This window comes from Oncorhynchus mykiss, chromosome 10, assembly GCF_057628025.1.
Source record: "Oncorhynchus mykiss isolate SJ-2025 chromosome 10, ASM5762802v1, whole genome shotgun sequence".
Classification (NCBI taxonomy): Eukaryota; Metazoa; Chordata; class Actinopteri; order Salmoniformes; family Salmonidae; genus Oncorhynchus; species Oncorhynchus mykiss.
This window is the reverse complement of record NC_143031.1, coordinates 44,317,551-44,329,715: the sequence shown is the minus strand read 5'-3', so window position 1 is coordinate 44,329,715 and position 12,165 is coordinate 44,317,551. Positions and strand designations below refer to the sequence as shown.

Sequence of the window (12,165 nt, the reverse complement as noted above, 5' to 3'; positions counted from 1 at the left end):
CCACTTTTCCATGTCTTCTTCAAGTCGTGTCAACAGGAGCAGATGTAATCTCTAACATGAATGTCTACACAGAATATATCAATCATGTTTACTTTTATATTTTTTTGACAACTTTATAGGTCTTCCCCTTTTCCTGTATGCCCCCACATTGTTTGAGTGACTTTGTCTAACTCGTCAACAGATCATTCACTGCCAGTAAGTCAAGTTGTAGGCCCAACTAGATATTGCCACTTCTACAACTGTTTAGAGTGTGAGCTGCATCCTCTGCCATCTTGTTTGTGTTAGCCAGTAGCTCGTGTCTGAACTAGAATGGGGGATTCCATCATACAAATTGCCTGAGAGTGTCCTAAATATACTTTAGTAGGAATAGCTCAAATCAGGTGTAAGTAGAGGACATCATAATTTACATTTGTGCATTTGAGCAACTCAGTCATGAACACACATCTGCTTGCAGTGAAGGCTGGCTCTCATTACTGACATTAATGTTTTAGTCAATAATGACATTATGAAGCAATTGTCTATTCAAATCACAAATTGCTGATCTTTATACATGGGTAGCAGAGATGTTGACGCATTCCATTGTGGTGAAAATACCCTAACTTGCACATACTACTAATTCCAAGGTTTTGTTTGCCACTGAATTTGGCTAAAGCAAGGAGTGGTACCCTGCCCAGCTTGTTTGATTACAGACTGCTGTTGACCAGGGACTCGATGTTCTTCTTACCCCAGTTTCTCTGTTCGTTAAAACCAGCATTTCCAGTTGAGCTGGGCGTAGGATATGTGTGAAGGCCAAGGGGAGTGCTTCTTTTCTCCACTTTGGACAGATTAGCATTATTTGTATGCACGCACATCTGTCAGTTTCCCTGTGTGTGTACTTATACATTTTAGCAGAGGCTAATATCCAGAGCGACATACAGGTGCAATTCGGGTTAAGTGCCTTGCTCAAGGGGACATTGGAAGATTTTTCACCTAGTCAACTCAGGGATTCTAACCAGCAACCTTTTGGTTACTGGCCCAATACTCTTGACCGCTAGGCTACCTGCCTCCCACTTTCTCCTGCATCTGTTAGTAATTATGGTTCTGGATATGGCATCATATTTATGATTGGTCAATGAAAGATGAAGATAATCTTTATCCATCTGGTTGTAGGCCTATTGAAAACAATTAGTAAAAACCTATCTGGTTTCAGTGACAGTGTCTTTGTTTTTACCAGCCCTTAGTGATCTTGGTTTCACCCTGTGGTCTTTCTGTCATGATCTAACCCCAATCATATACTTGTGGGTATTAATAGCTCACATAGGCAGGGGTGGGATGATTTTAAAAGCTTGTGTCAACACTCTTTTTGTTCCACCTTTGTTTAAAATTATCATTAGGTTTCTTGTCTGAAAGGATTCATCACTATCGAGTATTCCTTTTATTTCTCAGCTTTGTAGCTTGTGCTGTCTTCTCTGAGGAAAAGGTTGACAGATTTTTAGTTCTGCTACGTATTTTTACATTAAGGCTTACTAATTCATGTATTCTCTTACAACAGGCTACCTGTCTTTATCTATACTGAACAAAAAATGTAAATGCAACCATTTTAGAGTTAAAGTGTGTATATATAAGGAAATCGGTAAATTGAAATAAATTCATTAGGCCCTAATCTATGGATTTCACATGGGCCCAACCACTGGGGAGCCAGGCCCAGCCAATCAGACTGAGTCCGTCCACCACCCCAGATGATCCCCACAGGTGAAGAACCCAGATGTGGACATCCTGGGCTGGTGTGGTTACATGTGCGATTGTGAGGCTGGTTGGATGTACTACCAAATTCTCTAAAATGACGGAGGCGGCTTATGGTAGAGAAATGAACAGTAAATTCTCTGCGAACAGCTTTTGTGGACATTCCTGCAACCAACATGCCAATTGCACACTCCGTCAACTTGAGACATCTGTGGCATTGTGTTGTGTGACGAAACTGCACATTTTAGTGGTCTTTTATTGTCCCCAGCACAAGGTGCATCTGTATAAAGATCATGCTGTTTAATCAGTTTCTTGATATGCCACAACTGTCAGGTGGATGGATTATCTTGGCAAAGGAGAAATGCTCAGTAACAAGGATGTAAAAAAGTTTGTGCACAAAATTTGAGAGAAATTAGCTTGTTTTGCATATGGAACATTTCTGTGATCTTTTATTTCACCTCATGAAACATGGGACCAACACTTGACATGTTGTTTATATTTTTGTTCAGTATAGAATATATAAAACCAGAGCCCCAGTGGTGTGTGTTCCTCCAGTGCACTGCAGGTCTATGTGATTGTGCAAGCCTATGGTTGTGGTCCTTTTTATTTTAGCAGCTTGAGTTGTGCTCAATTATAATTAAAGACTAAACAAAACTGGGTTGCAATTGAAACTGGGTTGCAATTGACTTTTCTCTCCCCCATAGTTCCACTATGCCATGTGTTTTGATTTCAGGATGTTCTACTCATGTTATTGAGGTAAAGGACTGTCAGAAGTGTATGGAGAGGGGACTGGAGGGAGAGCTCAGTTAGTGTCTATTTGTGGTTCTTGCTGCCGCTACCATGACTGGAAATAGCCGTGTGTGATATTAATACCCAGATAAATGACAAGCTGGCTCACTCGCCTCCTTTATTTACCAGTTTGTCTCTCTCTCCCCACCAGTCTGTTACTTTGTTTACTCGCTTTTCTTCTTTCCCTCTTAAGTTTCAATAAATTGAGCAGGCAAGAAACACTTTTCCTCTGACAGGTAGCCTAACAATTACTAATAGGCCTATTTTTTTATTAAATATGTTCACGTCTTTAGGCCCAGGCAATTTTTTTTTGTTGGAAAAAATGTGCTTGTGTCCTTGTTTGACTACTGTGTTTTTGCTCAGTCTGAATTGAAAGCTTTTCTCTGAGTATGTTAAGGAGAGCGAGATGTGAGGCGACAGCTAGGCTGGAGTGAGTGAGTGTTTTGTTTCTGTGTGTGTATGAGAAGGTTGGGGAGGGAGGAGGGCAGAGTAGAGGACAGGTTTAAGCAGCAGGTCCCCATGGCAACACTCCCACAGCAAGACTACTTTTTCATAGAGGGACCATTCCTTCTGATCTTAGCAACGCTAAAGCATTTCCCCAACCTCTCATAGCAGTATTGCACATTACTCCAACAAATCTTATGTTCTCGATTGTTTAAAGTTATCAAGTATAAAATAACATTAGTGCAATTGTGACAACAGGCACAAGTGTAAGTCAACAGATACTTTTAGAGGGTACAGTTTAGAGGTCGACCGATTATGATTTTTCAACACCGATACCGATTATTGGAGGACCAAAAAAGCCGATACCTATTAATCGGACGATTTTTATTTATTTATTTGTAATAATGACAATTACAACAATACTGAATTAACACTTATTTTAACTTAATATAATACATCAATAAAATCAATTTAGCCTCAAGTAAATAATGAAACATGTTCAATTTGGTTTAAATAATGCAAAAACAAAGTGTTGGAGAAGAAAGTAAAAGTGCAATGTGCTAACGTTTCAGTTCCTTGCTCAGAACATGAGAACATATGAAAGCTGGTGGTTCCTTTTAACATGAGTCTTCAATATTCCCAGGTAAGAAATTTTAGGTAGTATTATAGGACTATTTCCCTTTGACTATTGGATGTTCTTATAGGCACTTTAGTATTGCAAGTGTAACAGTATAGCTTCCGTCCCTATTAGCGAGCGCTAACTAGCTAGCCATTTCACTTCGGTTACACCAGCCTCATCTCGGGAGTTGATAGGCTTGAAGTCATAAACAGCGCAATGCTTGACACACAACGAAGAGCTGCTGGCAAAACACACGAAAGTGCTGTTTGAATGAATATTTACGCGCCTGCTTCTGCCTACCACCGCTCAGTCAGATACTTAGATGCTTGTATGCTCAGTCAGATTATATGCAACGCAGGACACGCTAGATAATATCTAGTAATATCATCAACCATGTGTAGTTAACTAGTGATTATGATTGATTGTTTTTTTTATAAGAAGTGTAATGCAAGCTAGCAACTTACTTTGGCTTACTGCATTCGCGTAACAGGCAGTCTCCTTGTGGAGTGCAACGAGAGAGAGGCAGGTCGTTATTGCGTTGGACTAGTTAACTGTAAGGTTGCACGATTGGATCTCCCGAGCTGACAAGGTGAAAATCTGTCGTTCTGCCGCTGAACTAGGCAGTTAACCCACCGTTCCTAGGACGTCATTGAAAATAAGAATATGTTCTTAACTGACTTGCCTAGTTAAATAAAGGTATTAAAAATAAAATAAATCGGAAAATCGGCGCCCAAAAATACCGATTTCCGATTGTTATGAAAACTTGAAATCGGGCCTAATTAATCAGCCATTCTGATTAATCGGTCGACCTCTAGTACAGTTGTGAATGCAATACATTTCAAGAAATGTGTATTGATGGTTTAAGCTGGACTAGGGGGATGGGGATAAGAGGGAGAATGGTTGCTAAGGTAGATGGGTAAAGCTAGTTCATCAGCCTGTTATATATGGACCAGAGCATGGAAAAAGTTTTCAGGTTAATTTCTTGAAGAGTTACTAGAGAACTAGTTACTGAGCACATTCATCATGTGTTTGTATGTGAGTAACCCGATTTGACACCTGGTAAATGTTTGAAAAGGTAATTGGGCAGTGTTTTTAAAAGGGGTGTGGTACAGAGACTACTACAATACACGGATTTGCTCATCTGTTAAAACCAATTGGTGATGAGTTTTAAGGAGATCAAAGTTGTGCTTCCTGTTGTATTCTCTTTAGTATTGGGGAATCCTTGACCTTCCCCCTTCTATTTTTTTTTCTCTCCCTCTCATATCCGCCCTTCTTTCTCCTGATTGTATCTGTGGCACAGCTGTCTGAGCATGTCAGCTCTTGTCCATCGGGCTGCCTCCCTCCCTGGTCATGTCTCACCAGTGCTGCTGCTCCCTTAGCCAGACAAACCTAGGCACGTCTCACTGGCACTAGGAACCTGACCCTGTCATTGTGTCAGCCATTTTGTTAACTTTTTTCTTTTTTTGTATGGGGGGTAAATCGCAATACTTCCTCAAATTACCCAAACAAACTTCCTGTTGACCGTTGGGACCTGCGAGGTTGTGTCTGGCCCTCTGGAGTGCCTGGCTGTGTGTGCTGTGTGTCCTATTTTAGCCTGAGACCTCATGGCCCCCTGTGTCCCACTTCTTGGTCATCCATCCAAGCCATCAACACCCCCTTTATGCTTTGAAATCTGTGTCGAGGGGGACATTTACAATCTCAACTCTGTCCACACCTTTTTCTTAGAGCATAGCTGAAGTCTGTCTCTTCATAGAGGAAGTGACAAGGTTCCTATAGCTTGAATGGTATCTGGATGGTCAGTTCTCATGCTACTGTTAGCAATGGATGGAGTCCACAAGTCCCACTTCAAGCATCAAAATAACAGGTCAAGTACATTTGCATGTGTAGTTGTTTTGTGCGTATCGCTGAATGATTCATGTAGGAGTTTTTTTGACAGAATGATAGCCGGCTGATAAGTGAGTTTTTTTTCCCCAATACTACCGGCTAATATATAGAAAATGATTATTTTGAATTTCAAATCTGTCATCTTCAAGTGTTTGAGTGTGGTTCTTGCCTCTCTCCACCTGAGGCTGAACAAAGAGATGTGGGGCTGTATATGTAATTGATGAGACCCTCTAGGTCCCTCAGGCTTTTCCTGGTTGCGCTCTCCTCAGCCTTTCTCTGTCTTTCGCTGTCAGTCAGTCAGCCCTGGAGCTGAGCTTCCATGACTTTGACGGTATGTCTGCGTTGCTCTCGGTTTTGTCTGATATTATGTGTATTTGTGAACATGTTTTATTTATGCATCTTTGAATGTGCCGCTGTCTGTGTGCCAGCCTCTGCGAGTGCGTTTTAGTTTGTGTGGTAGACTAATGTGCGTATCTGGTAGGGATAGAAGTGCCGGCTGCTGTGCTGAAGGTCAAAGCTGTGTTTGTGAGGACTGCGACTGCGTTGCTGACGCTCTGTTACTGCAGAGCATCCTCTGCAGATGAGCTGGGTGCAAGACACCTCTTTGACATGCAGTGGACACTTTCCCTCACACTCCCGACAAACAACAAACCCACTGTAGAGTGATGGCTAAACCATGTCTGCCAGCACAGAAATGAAAAGGAAAACAAAAACGAGGTCCGCACACTGAAAGTGTGGTAGTCTGGCTTACCCTGTTCTGCTCTGTATGGAGCTCTCTGTGATGAGGCACTTCCTCATGCATTTATGCCAGAGTGTGTTTTTTGTTGTATGTGTGTGGGAGGGAGGGAGCGTTTAGATGACAGCTGCCTTCTGGCTCATTGGCTCCTGCTGGTTCTACAGGCAGACTTGCAACAAGCTTCTGATTTATCGCTCTATGAAAACTCTGGGGCGGGACTCAACACAGACACTACACAGGTGTTACGTAGTTGAACACAAAGCAGGCACACCTTTTGAAATGCAGATATTGGTGCGTAAAAAAAAAAAAGAGTCTTACGTGGAATGCTGTTTTGTTTCTGAAAGGGAAGTGGCTTGTTGGGAAATGTGACGTACTGTCTTTGTCTCATAGCCCGTGCTTTTTGTTTCTTCTTGGATTAAGTAGAAGAGCAGAACTTGACTTATATTACACAACGTTGTTTGTGTCAACTGTCAATTATTCACCCTAGGCCAAATAGCCTTAACATTTCTGTCCAATTCATTGTAAATGACATTAACATTGCTCTTGATAAGAATCCGTTGAATATTCCAGTTCAGAATGCAGAGAAGTAGTTCCGCTTGGGCTCAGACTTGGAACACGGAAACTAAGGTCCATACGGAACAAAACGGTGCCCGTGTCAATAGCTTTTCTGTCCACTTACGTATGCTCACAAGGTAACAATCTCCTGGATAGAGCGAGCGCAGAAGGATACATTGCAGAGTTTGTGAATACAGAGAGAGCAGGGACATGTAAACAGATACACCCCCCCCCCCCTTCAGTCACCTTGTCATCCTTGCTGCTGCCCTATGTACAGAGTCATTGAACACTGGTCACTTTAATGTTTACATATTGTTTTATCCATTTCATATGTGTATGCTGTATTCTAGTCAAGGATCATCCTATATAACTACTGTACACAGCTTTTCTATTCATATAGACTACTGTTCATACGGTATATTTCACACCCATTATATACATATATACACTGCTCAAAAAAATAAAGGGAACACTTAACACAATGTAACTCCAAGTCAATCACACTTCTGTGAAATCAAACTGTCCACTTAGGAAGCAACACTGACAATAAATTTCACATGCTGTTGTGCAAATGGAATAGACAACAGGTGGAAATTATAGGCAATTAGCAAGACACCCCCAATAAAGGAGTGGTTCTGCAGGTGGTGACTACAGACCACTTCTCAGTTCCTATGCTTCCTGGCTGATGTTTTAGTCACTTTTTAATGCTGGCGGTGCTTTCACTCTAGTGGTAGCATGAGACGGAGTCTACAACCCACACAAGTTGCTCAGGTAGTGCAGCTCATCCAGGATGGCACATCAATGCGAGCTGTGGCAAGAAGGTTTGCTGTGTCTGTCAGCGTAGTGTCCAGAGCATGGAGGCGCTACCAGGAGACAGGCCAGTACATCAGGAGACGTGGAGGAGGCCGTAGGAGGGCAACAACCCAGCAGCAGGACCGCTACCTCCGCCTTTGTGCAAGGAGGAGCAGGAGGAGCACTGCCAGAGCCCTGCAAAATGACCTCCAGCAGGCCACAAATGTGCATGTGTCTGCTCAAACGGTCAGAAACAGACTCCATGAGGGTGGTATGAGGGCCCGACGTCCACAGGTGGGGGTTGTGCTTACAGCCCAACACCGTGCAGGACGTTTGGTATTTGCCAGAGAACACCAAGATTGTCAAATTCTCCACTGGCGCCCTGTGCTCTTCACAGATGAAAGCAGGTTCACACTGAGCACGTGACAGTCTGGAGACGCCGTGGAGAACGTTCTGCTGCCTGCAACATCCTCCAGTATGACCGGTTTGGCGGTGGGTCAGTCATGGTGTTGGGTGGCATTTCTTTGCGGGGCCGCACAGCCCTCCACGTGCTCGCCAGAGGTAGCCTGACTGCCATTAGGTACCGAGATGAGATCCTCAGACCCCTTGTGAGACCCAATGCTGGTGCTGTTGGCCCTGGGTTCCTCCTAATGCAAGACAATGCTAGACCTCATGTGGCTGGAGTGTGTCAGCAGTTCCTGCAAGAGGAAGGCATTGATGCTATGGACTGGCCCGCCCGTTCCCCAGACCTGAATCCAATTGAGCACATCTGGCACATCATGTCTTGCTCCATCCACCAACAGACTGTCCAGGAGACTGTTGCACCACAGACTGTCCAGGAGTTGGCGGATGCTTTAGTCCAGGTCTGGGAGGAGATCCCTCAGGATACCATCCGCCACCTCATCAGGCGCATGCCCAAGCATTGTAGGGAGGTCATACAGGCACGTGGAGGCCACACACACTACTGAGCCTCATTTTGACTTGTTTTAAGGACATTACATCAAAGTTGGATCAGCCTGTAGTGTGGTTTTCCACTTTAATTTAGTGTTATTCCAAATCCAGACCTCCATGTGTTGATAAATTTGATTTTCCATTGATAATTTGTGTGATTTTGTTGTCAGCACATTCAACTATGTAAAGAAAAAAGTATTTACTAAGAATATTTCATTCATTCAGATCTAGGATGTGTTATTTTAGTGTTCTCTTTATTTTTTTGAGCAGTGTATTTATATTCTGACATGGCTTGTTCGGATATTTCTTTCTTTACATGTTTTGGATGTGTGTGTGTGTGTGTTAGGTATTACTGCACTGTTGGAGCTAGAAACATAAGCATTTCACTGCTACAGCGATAACATCTCATATGTTTACACGACCAGTACATATTTTTTTTTACTAACAAAGAGTGAATCGTATAAAAAGAAAGTTGCACACTCTACAGTACCTTCAGAAAGTATTCATACCCCTTGACTTATTTCACATGTTGATTGGAGCGGGTCTGGATCCAACCAGGTCTATAAGGAACTGGTGTAGTTGTCCTCGGGTCCGTTCAGAACGGGTGTCAATATTTATTTATGCATACATTTGAAGACTTCTACTTGAGGTCCAACATCCCTGTCACAACAGACAATGCCAGGAACATTGTGAATGCGGTCATAGAAGCTGGTCTTGGACCACAAATAGGGTGCTTTTTAGTTGTCTCTTGCCAAATTAGCAAATTAACTACAGTAACTGTTGGCATTTAATTTTCCCGCTGTAATGTTACCGAACCGTGACCCCATAACTGTGAAACGTACACCCTTCATTTCTGAACACTGCTACATTCATGAGGATGCTACCATGATTACACCCTTCATTTCTGAACACTGCTACATTCATGAGGATGCTACCATGATTACAGATAATCATGAAATGTGAAAAAAGGATAAGTGAGAAAGTTTGAGGAACAAAGGTCATAACCACCCAAAAAAACGCTAACACCCAAAATGATACGCTACATTATTCACCATTCAGTTCCCATTGGGCAAAACATAATCCGAAACACAACCAAAATAAACTGAAAATGCATTCAACAAGTTTGTAGTGACACGATTGATGTAGTCATTGTGTGCTAGGAATATGGGTCCAAATACTGAACTTTTGACTAATTCAAATCAAATTTGATTTGTCACATACACATGGTTAGCAGATGTTAATGCGAGTGTCGCGAAATGCTTGTGCTTCTAGTTCCGACAATGCAGTAATAACCAACGAGTAATCTAGCTAACAATTCCAAACTACTACCTTATACACACAAGTGTAAAGGGATAAAAAGTATGTACATAAAGATATATGAATGAGTGATGGTACAGAGCGGCATAGGCAAGATGCAGTAGATGGTATCGAGTACAGTATATACGTGTGTGTGTGTGTGTATGTGTGTATGTGTGTATATATATATATATATATATATATATATATATATATATACACACACACACACACACATATATCAGTGCCTTGCAAAAGTATTCGGCCCCCTTGAACTTTGCGACCTTTTGCCACATTTCAGGCTTCAAACATAAAGATATAAAACTGTATTTTTTTTGTGAAGAATCAACAACAAGTGGGACACAATCATGAAGTGGAGCGACATTTATTGGATATTTCAAACTTTTTTAACAAATCAAAAACTGAAAAATTGGGCGTGCAAAATTATTCAGCCCCTTTACTTTCAGTGCAGCAAACTCTCTCCAGAAGTTCAGTGAGGATCTCTGAATGATCCAATGTTGACCTAAATGACTAATGATGATAAATACAATCCACCTGTGTGTAATCAAGTCTCCGTATAAATGCACCTGCACTGTGATAGTCTCAGAGGTCCGTTAAAAGCGCAGAGAGCATCATGAAGAACAAGGAACACACCAGGCAGGTCCGAGATACTGTTGTGAAGAAGTTTAAAGCCGGATTTGGATACAAAAAGATTTCCCAAGCTTTGAACATCCCAAGGAGCACTGTGCAAGCGATAATATTGAAATGGAAGGAGTATCAGACCACTGCAAATCTACCAAGACCTGGCTGTCCCTCTAAACTTTCAGCTCATACAAGGAGAAGACTGATCAGAGATGCAGCCAAGAGGCCCATGATCACTCTGGATGAACTGCAGAGATCTACAGCTGAGGTGGGAGACTCTGTCCATAGGACAACAATCAGTCGTATATTGCACAAATCTGGCCTTCATGGAAGAGTGGCAAGAATAAATCCATTTCTTAAAGATATCCATAAAAAGTGTCGTTTAAAGTTTGCCACAAGCCACCTGGGAGACACACCAAACATGTGGAAGAAGGTGCTCTGGTCAGATGAAACCAAAATTGAACTTTTTGGCAACAATGCAAAACGTTATGTTTGGCGTAAAAGCAACACAGCTGAACACACCATCCCCACTGTCAAACATGGTGGTGGCAGCATCATGGTTTGGGCCTGCTTTTCTTCAGCAGGGACAGGGAAGATGGTTAAAATGGATGGGAAGATGGATGGAGCCAAATACAGGACCATTCTGGAAGAAAGATTCTCTGCAAAAGACCTGAGACTGGGATGGAGATTTGTCTTCCAACAAGACAATGATCCAAAACATAAAGCAAAATCTACAATGGAATGGTTCAAAAATAAACATATCCAGGTGTTAGAATGGCCAAGTCAAAGTCCAGACCTGAATCCAATCGAATCTGTGGGAAGAACTGAAAACTGCTGTTCACAAATGCTCTCCATCCAACCTCACTGAGCTCGAGCTGTTTTGCAAGGAGGAATGGGAAAAAATGTCAGTCTCTCGATGTGCAAAACTGATAGAGACATACCCCAAGCGACTTACAGCTGTAATCGCAGCAAAAGGTGGCGCTACAAAGTATTAACTTAAGGGGGCTGAATAATTTTGCACGCCCAATTTTTCAGTTTTTGATTTGTTAAAGTTTGAAATATCCAATAAATGTCATTCCACTTCATAATTGTGTCCCACTTGTTGTTGATTCTTCACAAAAAAATACAGTTTTATATCTTTATGTTTGAAGCCTGAAATGTGGCAAAAGGTCGCAAAGTTCAAGGGGACCGAATACTTTCGCAAGGCACTGTGTGTATGTGTGTGTGTGTGTGTATATATATATATATATATATATGTATATATATGTATGTATGTATGTATGTATATGAGAGAAATAATATATAGAGAGAAATAATGTAGGGTATGTAAACATATTAAGTAGCATTGTTTAAAGTGGCTAGTGATATATTTTACATCAACTCCCATCAATTCCCATTATTAAAGTGGCTGGAGTTGAGTCAGTGTGTTGGCAGCAGCCACTCAATGTTAGTGGTGGCTGTTTAACAGTCTGATGGCCTTGAGATAGAAGCTGTTTTTCAGTCTCTCGGTCCCAGCTTTGATGCACCTGTACTGACCTCGCATTCTGGATGATAGTGGGGTGAACAGGCAGTGGCTCGGGTGGTTGTTGTCCTTGATGATCTTTATGGCCTTCCTGTGACATCAGGTGGCTTAGGTGTCCTGGAGGGCAGGTAGTTTGCCCCCGGTGATGCATTGTGCAGACCTCACTACCCTCTGGAGAGCCTTGCGGTTGTGGGCGGAGCAGTTGCCGTACCA

At 42.2% G+C, this 12,165-nt stretch overlaps 1 protein-coding gene across 48 annotated transcripts in view; it reads left to right on the top strand.

Moving 5' to 3' along the window:
- The window catches only part of LOC110533979 (serine/threonine-protein kinase MARK2), a 33,206-nt gene that overhangs the window by 1,909 nt on the left and 19,132 nt on the right, over window positions 1-12,165 (top strand). For 4 of the 48 annotated variants that reach the window (XM_090186734.1, XM_090186730.1, XM_090186733.1 and 1 more), the window contains exon 2: window positions 120-195. The exons of the other annotated variants lie outside the window; for them this stretch is intronic. The gene's annotated coding sequence lies outside the window, so the exon portion shown is untranslated. The remainder of the gene's footprint in view (window positions 1-119; window positions 196-12,165) is intronic. 48 annotated transcript variants of the gene reach the window in all.